General features: G+C 44.1%; 1 pseudogene; it reads right to left on the bottom strand.

Annotated features, from left to right (window-relative positions):
* Positions 1-12,357: 12,357 nt before the first annotated feature.
* LOC145414759 (5S ribosomal RNA) lies at positions 12,358-12,478 on the bottom strand (annotated as a pseudogene).
* Positions 12,479-12,855: the final 377 nt, after the last annotated feature.

Below are 12,855 nucleotides of genomic sequence, written 5' to 3' on the forward strand. Positions count from 1 at the left end.
TGATATTTAAAATGAGAGTGACCACCCTCACTCATCCCTGAGTGGCATTACATGAGCAATAAACCCCAACCACCCCTTGGATATAAACTTTCACTGTCTCAGTCTGACTGAAACGCCGTAATTACCCACTATACCACCATGCGCCAAAATTTGGTTATATGGTTACCACCCAGCGTAGTACAGTAGGCTCTTCTTATGTGCGGAATTTGCATCCGCCGATGAAAGTTTCCGCAGATCAAACTTATTTTAATACTGTACTATACATTGTAACTTAATTTGAAATTGGCATGCAACTCACACTTCTTTTGTAGCTACAGTTAGCATGCCCGCACCCACAGGCATTCCCGCCAGTCTGCTCCACCAGTCTTATTGTAAACACCAATCAGTTTGTTACTCATGTCGTCGTCGCCCTTCTCATGTTTACAACTCTACTGTACTTCATTGTGTAAGTGAAAAATGGCTCCCGAAAAACAAGTAAAGGATAAAAGCAATCCTTCTAAGCCAAAAAGAGAGCATAAGGTGTTATCTAGCGTCCTGTCAGAAGAGTCAGACTAGACTCAAAGCTTTCCTACAGTGCTGCCACACATCTCGTCGCCTCACCACATTGGCATGGTAGGAACCGCGCTACAATCATCTTCATTATCATACAGCAATCATTGTCATCTATACAGCAATCATCATCATCGTCATCATTATACAGCAATCGTCATCATTGTACGAAGATTATGAAGAGAACACACAGTCTTTCAGTGAGTGTTAATATGTATTTGTAATATTTTAAAGTATGTTTTTATCTTTTCAGGGATGTGTTTAGCTTATGTGGAAATAATATGACATTTTGTGATGATGACTTGAGTATCCGTGGAATTTGCCTTCCGCGGGGGGTCTCTGGAACCTAACCCCTGTGGATAACTAGGGTCTGCTGTAAATGGTTTCCTGGGGTACAAGAAACCATTTGGCTTGTCACTCAGAGTAGAGTCACCCACAGGCAGAAGGAAGAGGAAAGAACGAAGGAAAGACAGAAGAGGGAGTGTAATGACACCCGTAAGCAGAAGGACAAGGAAAGAATGAAGGAAAGATACAACAGAAGAGGATGGAAGGAAAGAAGGATGGAGGAGAGGAAAGGGCAGACACCCGACAGCAGCACTACATCGAGTGAGTGGACGGTGAGCACCCCCACCTACCACATACATACACACACACACACACACACACACACACACACACACACACACACATATATATATATATATATATATATATATATATATATATGTATCTACTGTATATAGGAGTGTGGTACAGTGGTAAAGTGTGCGTTTTTGTACACTGAAGAACAAGGGTTTGCGTCCCGCCAGGGTAATAAACTTTGGGAGCGTTCTCCTGGCCGCGTACTGCTTAGCAGACGTAAAGGGCGCTGTGGTTGAACCAGTGTCACATACTATAAAGTATGCTTGCACCCAGTCGGCTTGTGCGGGCCGATTACACTTGGTTCACAGACTACACACACACATCCAAAGCCACTCCAACACTACAGTTACACTTACAACCATTTCTCACCCCACATACAATCTCTGCCAGACAGCCTAAGCCACTTGGTAGAGATACATTGGCTGTATCATCCCCACTTCGGTCGGGATAGGCCAGTCCTGCAGTGGACACTCAAATGGCTGATGAGATGAGATTATATATATATATATTTATATATATATATATATATATATACAGTATATATATTTAGTGGTAGGGGGGGGCCACTCACCATCCACTCACTCGATCTAGTGCTGCTGTCAGGTGTCTGCCCTTTCCTCTCCTCCATCCTTCTTTCCTTCCATCCTCTTCTGTCTTTCTCTCCTTCATTTTTTCCTCATCCTTCTGCCTACAGGTGACTTTACACTCCTTCTTGTCCTTCTTTCCTTCATTGTTTCCTCTTACTTCTGCCTGTGGGTGACTCTACACTGAGTGACAAGCCAAATAGTTTCCTGTACACCAGGAAACCATTTACTATGCTGGGTGGTAACCATATAACCAAATTTTTGGTGCCTGGTGGTTTAGTGGGTAATTATTGCGCTCCAATCAGATTCAGCCAGTGAAGGTTTATATCCAAGGGATGGTTGGGGTTGACTGCTCATGTATTGCCACTCTCATCTTAAATGTGGGAACCAACTGCCTAGCCCTGGGCTCCTACGCTCCTCATTGGACAATGTAGGATTGGATGATGGATGGATGGATGGATATATAAATTAACTATTAAACTCATCAGGATTGTCGTTGTGGTTGGGTAACCGTGGTTTGTGACTGAAAGGGCTCATCCACCACAGGCAAGTGACCAACCCTGCAGGACTGCTTTGTGCTGTGAACTGATGGGGCCAGGGGCTAGGATACTCAGTCCAGACATTTAAGGCAAGAACTGTTTAGCGTATGAATTCAGAAAAAGCTGTAATAGAATTTCAAAAGGATTTGTACCAGCATTTAACAATATAACTTCAGAAAAATTTCAGATCTGAACAAAATGTTAAAGTATCACTTCCAACTTTATATTGTGGAATTTAACCAAAGTGAAGAGGCAGTATTGTTGTGCTGCTGCCACTGCCAGCTTGCCATACTTATATATGTAAGTGTAATGGAAAATTATTAATAGCTACACCTCAACACATGGGCATAACCTGTATGGAAAATGTCCCAAACTTAGGTGTGACCAAGGCAGTATCAAATGGGTCCTGTCAAAATTATGGGTGAAGCTGCACACCATGGTAACGGGAATATTGTCTTGAGTGGCACTGAAGATAATGCTGTGATGTTATTTGCCTGCTCATATAGCCTAGTTAGAGAATCAGATTTCAGGCACTTCATTGTAATTGCTAATATGAGTACTTTTACTCAAAACTTCACTAAATTATTTATTCTGAGTTAATTGGTGGTTTAGTGCTAGAATACACCATTCAGAGGGACTGCTTTGCTTTGAGCATTATGGTTCGGATCTTCCAGAGTTTACAAAAGGATTTTCACTCATGCGCATGCTACCTGGGGCATAGTTCTGTTTCCTGTCTGTTATGTTACTGACAATGGTAGCTTGGCCTTGGACCTCCACACCTCAAAAGAGGGAACTTGGAGTTGGCTTTTCCAGTTTCATGAAAAATATTACAAGATAATTCTTCATGACCATATCATTGAAATTTTTTTAAATATATAGCTAATTTATTTATCATCCTATGATAATAAAACCTAGACAATCAAACCAGATAATTATAACATGCACTGCTCAGGCTTTATCATGTTGGTTCAGGTCTCTGATTAAATACAGGATAGTGATGTGGAAATAGCTAGGTGAAGAATAGCTGTGAACAGGGGATCACAGTGATGGGCATGTAACTAGGAACCTTGGAAAATGTGCTTTTCACACAGTCTACTAAGGCTGAAAAGTTAACACCTGTGTATTATTGACACGTAAGGCTGAGGGGTGAAATCTTGTTCCTGTCATTTTATGTGTTGTGTCCTCCAATGAGTGATATTTGTGGCATGACACACTCCGGTCTGCCTTAGTTTTGTCCCCGTAAATATTCACTGACGGGCCTGCAGTGTCAGAGCAGATCATGAGGATGTCCAGGATCAAAGCACCAGTACCAGTGGCAGCAGCAAGCCATTAGCAATTTTAGCTCATTAAGCTGTCAGAGTGAAGTAATGCTTTGCAGAAACATCTGATATAATGGGGACCTATTGTTTTGGGAACTGTACTCGTTTGATTTTTGTAAGGGCATTTAACTGTATTATTGTTAATAAATGATATATGTTAATTATTAATGTCATAAAGTATTTTTTCCAAGTTGGAGACCTAAAGGTACACAGTAGTACCTTACAGAATGACTCATTTTTGGTGAAATGTTTGCACACAGATTAATACAGTTTACAGCTTTCTTTGTTGATATTCTATTATTGATTAAGTAGGACTAAGTTTTTCATAATTTCCACCTATTGAAGTAGTGTTCAAAATCTTCATGTGTTTCTTGGTATATTGAGGAAAATTCAATGTTTCTCTTTGTATGAAGTCTTGGTCACAATGTATTTTGAGAATTAGCATTTTCTGCTAAAATCTGGGCTTACCATTTTCTTTTTGTAGTAATAATTGATACAGCAATTATGGAAAACTTGTTCACAATTTTCTAAGTGATGAAAGGCATATGAGGCAAAATATGAGACTTTAAGTATGAAAGTTCTAAATGTGAAGGATAATGCAACTGTCAGAGATTATGATGTCCATTCCTATATCAGTGACATATGTATTGAGTACAAGAAATATAGAAAATTATTCATGTAATATTTTTACAGTAAAAAGTTTAGTATGTCTGTCAGTATTCCAGAAAGCGCCTATTTTACCATGTTTTAGAAGGCAAGCTCATATGCTGGTAAAAAGTAGCCAAAAAGTTTATTAAAGAGTTTGTGGTAGGTGGAAGTGCTCTCCATCCACTCACTTGATGTAGTGCTGCCCTCGGTTGTCTGCCCTTTCCTCTCCTCCATCCTTCTCTCCTTCCATCCTCTCCTGTCTTTCTTTCCTTCATTCTTTCCTCTTCCTTCTGTCTGTGGGTGACTCTACAATGAGTAACAAGCCAAATGGTTTCCTGTACACCAGGAAACCATTTACAATGCTGGGTGGTAACCACATAACCAAATATTGGCGCCCGGTGGTTTAGTGGGTAATTACGGTGCTCCAATTGGATTGAGCCGGTGAAGGTTTATATCCAAGAGGTGGTTGGGGTTTATTGCTCATGTAATGCCACTCATGGATGCGTGAGGCTGGTCACTTTCACCTTAAATGTCAGGACCAATTTGCCTAGCGCCGGGCTCCTACGCTTCTCATGGGGGAACGTGGGATTGGATGATGATGATGATTCTTATGTTGTTGATCAAGTGTTTGTAAATCTACAAATACACTTACAGTGTTAATAGACTTGTTTTAAAGACTTTCCAAAGGTCTTATGTTCACACTGACTTTTTTTTTTTTTTTTTTTTTTTTTTTTTTTTTTACATGGTTGTAAATGTATGATGAGTAATTATCTGTTATCATAAAAACTATTTGGTTACATAGCTGTACTTTGGTAACAATATTTTAATTAAGCATAAACAGAGGCATTCCACTGGTTGACTACCGGTATATGATCTTGTATAGTAGTATGTGCAGTGTTGTTTGCACACGTACAAACTACTAAATGCATGTTTTATTTTGCTTAATGATAGCAAATATTTCCTATCCATATCCATTTACTGAAGATCATAACATGTCAGTATGATGTGCATAATATTCAAGTCACTTTTGTTTATCTTTATGTCCATTCATTTTTATACCTCTACTGAAAATTTACCATCATACTTGAAGTGTTGCCACATAGTTCACTAATTTTCAGTGGACTTTTTTTATGTGACATCACTTATTGCAACTTCAATTTGTTTTGAGGGCTCCAACATGCTTGCATGTGTCAGCCTTGGTCACCTATTGGTGGCTCTCCATGTTGCTCGACCTCTGGCAAACGTACATGCTATATAAAGATTTCATTTTTTAGTCTTTATGTCTAGATCTCACTGTCATAGGCACATAGTCATACCTATTATTTTCTAATATGTACTCCAGTTCTTCATTATCTGATGGTCTCTTGAATGGCCCTGTAGGATGTTCAGTGGAGATAGTGTGTGCTTTACTTGGTGTATTTGTGTGTCATGCTTTGTAGTGTTGTAGAATACTGAACTCTGTTAATGAACAGTCATTGGTACAGTGTATAGTGGGAATGTGGTGTCAAAATTATTTTCCTTCTGTACTGAATCATTGACTTCGTGACAAAGTGGCTGTGGGCATGATAAGGAAGTACAGTATAGAATTGTAACACTGATATCTAACACCTGTAAAGAAAGCACAAGAAGTGAGAAATTGAGAATGAAAATCAGTAGTATGTACCATATATATGTATTGTAGCAGCTGGCTTGCACATGTCTTGTCATGTGTGGGCTGTTCTACCTATGGAAATTCAGTAGTAGATTGTGGTGGTTGTATCTGGCATGAGGGGTTGATAGTGAGGAAGCATAGAGTAATGCATGCCTCTTTAGTGATGAGTACAGTATGTTTAGTACTGTAACTTGATAGGCTAGGGAACCTCAATAAATTTGTATCAAACTGTCACTTATTAGTCGTGTTTCAGCCCGCTTGCTATACTTAAAAGATTGAATAGAAAGCCACAGCAGCTATAAATTGCTACCATTCATCCCTGGTTTGCATAGGTCTGTCATGTGTGGCAACATATGCTTTGATTCTGATTCAGTATGCATGAATTTTTATATATGATGAGGTAACAGTGTGATGTCAAGGATAAGGGACTGAAGAGGAAAGAAGGAATAATGAGGAACTAGCAGGAAGCCATATGACAGTATGGCACTAAGGTAGAAGGGAGCAGAGGAAATAATTAAGTGTACAATGTGGAGTGGTAAGAAAACGTTTTAAATGGAATTAGAAACAGTGAGAGAGTCACCTAGGAAATTGATACACAGTGGGGCTGACATAATGAGGAAAGAAAGGAGAAAAGCTGAGAGCTGGTGTTAATGTGTAGACGGGCAGTCAAGAAAAAGGTGATGGATAGTCATGGAGCAGTTACAGTGCAAACAGAGGGGATTAGGTTCATGGCTCATTGAATGAGGTGGGTATGACCCAGGCAGATATGAGCAAGAATAGTCTCCCATTGATGGTTGGGGTGGGTTAATGTGTGCCAGGGCCTAACCAAAGGTTTAATACTCTGAAACTTGTTAACCCGCAGGTCCCATGAGGTTTGCCAGACTTCACAGAAGAGGTGGGTTAGAAGAAAATAATCAAGAGCAGGAATGGGGCAGATAGAGGACCTAAAGAAGAAAGTACCAGAATGTGGCAGTGAAGTCAGCTTATTCACTACCAATAATCCCAATGTGGTTAGGGACCCAGCAGAAGTAAACTTACTTTTAAAACAGAAAGACAGAAGAACCACTTCTGAATTCGGATGATCAGAATAGAGGAAGACGAGGTCTGTAAGGAAGTGAGTGCACCAAGCGAACCAGAGAAGATAACAGAGATAGAGGAAGAGACTTCAGAGCAAAATGAATAGCATACAGTTCTGCGGTGAGAATATTTGCAATGGAAGGAAGAGTTCTATGGAGGGAGGAGTCACAGAACATGACAGCAAATCTGACACCATGGCAAAGTTTGGAGCCATCAGTAATACGTTTGGCTGAAGTGTGACATGACAAGTTCAAGAAAAAGGGAACAGAGTATTTGGGGGAAGGTGAGATTTAGAACATGGGAGAAAAGAAGGGCAGACTATTGCAGATGGCAGGAGTCGTGGTGAGGAGGACAATGGACAAAATGGAAGAATAGGAGGAAAGATGATATCAGTAAACTGAAGAAAGATGGGGATCCGAAGGGGAAAGAAAGAAGGAAATGTGAGATAGAGTGAAAAGAGCGTTGGATAAGGCTGGGAGGATGTAGTAACTTATTACCCAGTAGTTGGAAATTGAAGGATATGTGCACAGGGCCTAACAGTGAGCAGAGAAGGACAATAAGAGAGGGAATGCCTGATTCGACACAAAGACTTGTAGCAGGAGTTGACCAAAAATACCAGTAGCTTAACGAAAAGCAGGATGATGAATGGAATCCGGCTTTGAAAGAGTGCAAGTGCAGGCAGAAAAATAGTCTTGGCAACCATTATCGAGTTTAGAAAGAATAAGGACAGTGAGGATGAAGCAATGTGACATGATTAGCACCTCATAGTAGATGGGACACCATTTGCAGCAAGCAAAGATGATAAAGAGGAAAAGATGTAAGGACTCCCTGGTTTGTGGAGATTTGGTTGCTGGGTGGACGCTGCCTTTGCATCTTCACTCTGTTTTGGCCTCGCCTCTCTCCTTAGGTCCCTGATACCCTGTCACTACCCAACTAATTTTGCAGGGCCCTTACTTCTGCTCTTGCTTCCTCCTTCCTTTTCTCCTATCCTCTGTATTCTATCTTTGGCTTGAAATAGAGTGGAATTTTCCACATTCATCAAAATGAAAGGCACCTTCAGAGCGGTTACAGGCCATCTCCTGACGAAGGCAGGGAGCGACTACAGGCCGTCTCCTTATTTCCCTCAGAGCGGCTACGGGCCGTCTCCTTCAAATAGGGTTGAGCGGTTACAGGCCATCTCAGGGGTGCTGGCAGGAGCTAGAGGAACAGCTCCACCCCGAAGCTGGTTGGGGAAAGCTCGCCAGGAAGGTAGTCTGGTATTCCTGCTATGGTGGCGGCAGGTGAGCTCCGGGTCATAGGGGCGCGCGGCCCAGACGGACTTATGCTGTTGTCGCTCCGAGTCCCGGCGCGCTGTCGTTGCTCCTCTATGGGCTCCTTGTGGGGGTGTCGGGGTGCCCCCTGTGGCACTATACTGCATTTTAATTTCAATATGCAGAAAAATAATTATTTAGTATGCTGAAAGGCATGCATAATATTTTTGCATCTGGCAGCCAGGTGTCTTTGTCTCCTGTCGTCCCAAGTTACCGGGTGTGTGACTGTACTGTGTAAGTCAGTCACGCCACTGACCTTGACGGAAATCACTGCCACAGTAGTCGTGGCACCCCTAGGCTATATATTAAAAAACAGCATTAAGCAAAGGTTGAGGTATCAGTATTGGTAATTGATACCACCGATCTATCTATCTATCTATTGCCAGACGCCTCAATCCCGTTTGGAGTGGCAACAAACAAATCGCCTCCAAGTCGCCCTGTCCCCCGCCATTTCACTGCTCTGCTCCCAACTCACACCCCCCTCTCTCATATACCTCTCCACCCCATCCCTCCATCTCATCCTCAGCCTCCCCCTCCCTCTTCCCCCCTCCACCTCACATACACTCTCTTCATCAGTCTTTCACCCTCCATCCTCTCCACATGGCCAAACCACCTCAGTGTGTTCCTCATAACGCTTCCTATCACATCCACATCCACACCACAACGCTCCTTTATATCCTCATTCGTCAGCCTGTCTCTCCATGTGACTCCACAGGCTCCTCTTAAATAACTCATTTCCACTGCTCTCACTCTTGACTTGTGTCCTTCCAACAATGTCCAAGCTCCACTTCTGTACGTTAGAGTTGGTATCACAATACTGTCATGTAGTAACTTTTTCACTTCCATGCTCACTTCCCTGTTTCTTATCACTGCTTTCAAAGAACCAGCAACCTTTCTTCCCTGTTGTACCCTTTCAAGCACTTCACCCTCCAAACCTCCATCCTTACTCATCACACTACCCAAGTACTTAAACGTACTCACATTTTCCAATTCCTCACCATCCAATCTCGCTGTACATTCACTGACTTCACCTCTCTCAAAGACCATCACTTTACTCTTCCCTACATTCACCTTTAGATTCCATTGCTTACACACTCTCCCAAACTCATCCACCAAGCCTTGCAGGTCCCCTTCGTCTTCACTCAACAACACAGTATCATCTGCAAACAACAGTACAGGGAGTTTCCAAACACTATCCTCTCTCACCAGGGCCTCTCCAACATCCACTACCCTACCTTGTACCTCTTTTATTACCCCATCCATGTACAGATTGAACAACCATGGAGACATGACACATCCCTGTTTCAACCCAACTTTCAAAGAGAAAAATTCACTTAGTTCACCATCCACACGCACTGCAGCCTTCGCACCATCATACATACTCTTCACAGCAATCAACAACTTCCCATCTACTCCATATATTCTTAACACTTTCCACAATCCTTGTCTATCCACCCTGTCATATGCTTTCTCCAAATCCATGAAAGCCACATACAACTTCTTTCCCTTCTCTAGAAACTTTTCCACTAAAGATCTAAGAATGAATATCTGATCTACACAACCTCTTCCCTTCCTAAAGCCTCCTTCTTCTTCTGCAACTAATTTCTCTGTTCTTTCTCTAACTCTGTCAATAAGTATCCTACCATAACACTTTTCCTATTATACTAAGAAGACAAATGCCCCTATGATTACCACACACTTCTTTTTCCCCTTTTCCTTTGTACAAGGGAATAATTATACCTGACTTCCAATCCTCCGGGACTCTACCTTCCTCCCAGGCCAATCTGCACATCTTCCACATCCATTCTACTACTATCTCTCCCCCATGCTTCAGCATTTCACCACACACTCCATCAATTCCTGGGGCTTTCCCCGATTTAACTTTCTTCATTGCTTCCACAACTTCTATCCTACTGATTTCTTCCTGTCTTCTCACCTCCCGCTTTCTCCCAGCCATTCCCCACCCACTTATACTCGCATTACTTCCATCCTCTATGTTCAACAATTCCTTAAAGTGTTCTCTCCATCTGCTCACTTTTTCTCCCTTCTCCACTAGTAATCTACCATTTTTATCTTTCACTCCCCTGCTAACTTCACTTCCACCCTGTCTTACTCTTTTCAACTCTTTCCAGAACATTTTCTTACAGTCCCTCCACTTTACACTCAAATTTCTTCCAAATTCCTCATCCACTCTCTTCTTACTCTCTCTTACTAATCTTTTCACCTCTCTTTCTACATATAACTCTCTCTTCCGCCTCTCAACTTCTTCCACGCCCCTATTTCTCATCCATTCATTGTATGCTTTCTTCTTTTGTGCCATCGCCTGTCTCACCTCTTCAGTCCACCACGCTGTTCCTTGCACCCCTCCTCTGTCTTCTCTTCCTTCCACACACATTACATGCTGCACATTTTTCTTCTGTAAATATCCTACACACACCTTCCACGTCTCCCATCTGCTCCAATTCATATTTGCCCAATCGTTCCTCCACTTCTCTCTTATACTCTGCCTTTTTCTGGTACCACCAATACCAGACAAAAAAGTAATCGATGTTGTATCGATATGAAATAGCTGGTATCACCCACCACTATCACTCAGGGTCTATAGCACTATGGATAGGACATGAGTGTTGCACAGAGTCGATGACATGACGGGTGGGTGCCGAGGCGCAGAGAATATGTCGCAGTTGACATGAGGTGTGCGGTCCGTAGGAGGACTACTGGGCCTTGAAAGCAGGCTGTGAAGCCTATGCCCAGAGTCGGTCACATAAAAAAATAAAATAAAAAAGGTAGGCACAGGTGGCGGCACGGTGTGGGAGGGAGGCTGTCAGGGATGGGCTCCTGCTGGGGGCACCAGTCTTGGGCGGTGTAATTAGGAGTCCCTTGCAAGCTAGAAGACGTGGGCGGCCCATTCCTGCTGGGGGCCCTGAGAGTGTGGTGGCCCTCGGGACTGGGGCCAAAGAGGGCTAAGAGGCGTGCTGCTCAGCACCTGCCCTTGGCCGTGGTGGGAGTCCTGGAGGAGGGTCCAGTCCTGAGGTTGGGTGCGGGGTGCCCCTCAAGGTCCGAGGGCTGCGGTCTCGCTGGGAGGGGAAGGACGTCGAAGGTTGTCTGCAGCCACTCACCCTTGGGGAGTCTGTCACCTGCTGGGGGCATCGGGGGCTGGGTTGCAGGGATGGGATACCTAGGCCCACAACAGGTCTGTTCCAGGTACTCTCCAACGAGGGCCCTCTTGGGGAGCAGTCTCCACCCTTTGTAGAGGAGAGGGAGCAGGAGGGGTGTCTCACTCAGCCTCTGGAGGGGCGGGCTGAGCAAGAGACTGCACCCTTGTAGGAAGCCTCCGGGGTAGTGGAGGAGGGACAACCGGTGATCTGTTCCTCAGCCTGGCAGGTCCAACGGACCCTACCGGAATTCCATTCCTGGGCGGAGGAAGGAGGTCCAGGGAACACTCCTTCTGCCTGGCAGGTCCAAGGGATGCTACCCAGGCTCCCTCCTGGGGTAGTGGACGAAGGAGGTCTGGGGGACACTCCTTCGAGCCCACAGATCCAGTGGACACTGTCGGAGGACCACTCATCCCGGGGACAGTTGGAGGAGAAGGTCCGACGGACTTTCTGGCTTATGCAGCAGGTCCGATGGACTCGTGTGTGTGTGTGTGTGTGTGTGTGTGTGTGTGTGTGTGTGTGTGTGTGTGTGTGTGTGTGTCCGACTCTGGGCAAAGGCTTCAGGGCCTATATCTCCAGGGCAGTAGCCTATCCCAAGGCCCAGTAGTCCTCCTACACCTCCACATGTCACCACTTCGGCGCTAACACACACCGTCCATACTGAATACATGCTAGGGCTGTCTCATACAGGACTGGTGTATTGATATTAGCAAGGGGTATTTCTACGACATGTCGGCGGGTCATCTGGTAGATCAGGAAAGTCTGCCTTTTATGAAATTCAAATCCTTAAACTGTTCCCTGCCCCAGCCGGGATTCGAACCTGGGTCCATCAGGACTGCAGGCCGCCTCTCTACCGATTCAGCCACGCCTCCCCTAAACAGTATGCCAACAGCATCTGGTGTTCCCAGGCAGTCACCCATCGAAGTACTAACCAGACCCAACGTTGCTTAACTTCGCTGATCGAACGAGAAGTGGTGCTCTCAATGTGGTATGGAACCGCCCTCCTGCTGCTGGGGGAAAAATGCAGCTGGAGGATGACCTGTGGTCTCTCCCCCGGTGGCAGGTCCGGTGGACTCTACCACACGATATTGGCTTTGAAAATGACCAGCAGAAAATTGCAGTCACACTCCCACTATTGGGCAAAGCGGCGGCGAACATAGCACCGAAAATCGTCCCGGAGCTCACCTGGCAGAACTTTACAAAGTTCGCTGTTCAAGCCATCACCCCATCATTAGGGAGAGTGGTGGCTCTATCCCAACTGGATAGTTTTTCATTTGACAGGGATTTAAACAATACCCTGATACAGGCAAGACGCCTAGTTACTGCTGCCTACCCGGAGGCAGACGAAGAAACCCGGGATCAGCACATGTTTAACAATACT

The sequence above is a fragment of the Coenobita brevimanus genome, chromosome 100, assembly GCF_032717465.1.
Source record: "Coenobita brevimanus isolate Jiangsu-jjx chromosome 100, ASM3271746v2, whole genome shotgun sequence".
Taxonomy (NCBI): Eukaryota; Metazoa; Arthropoda; class Malacostraca; order Decapoda; family Coenobitidae; genus Coenobita; species Coenobita brevimanus.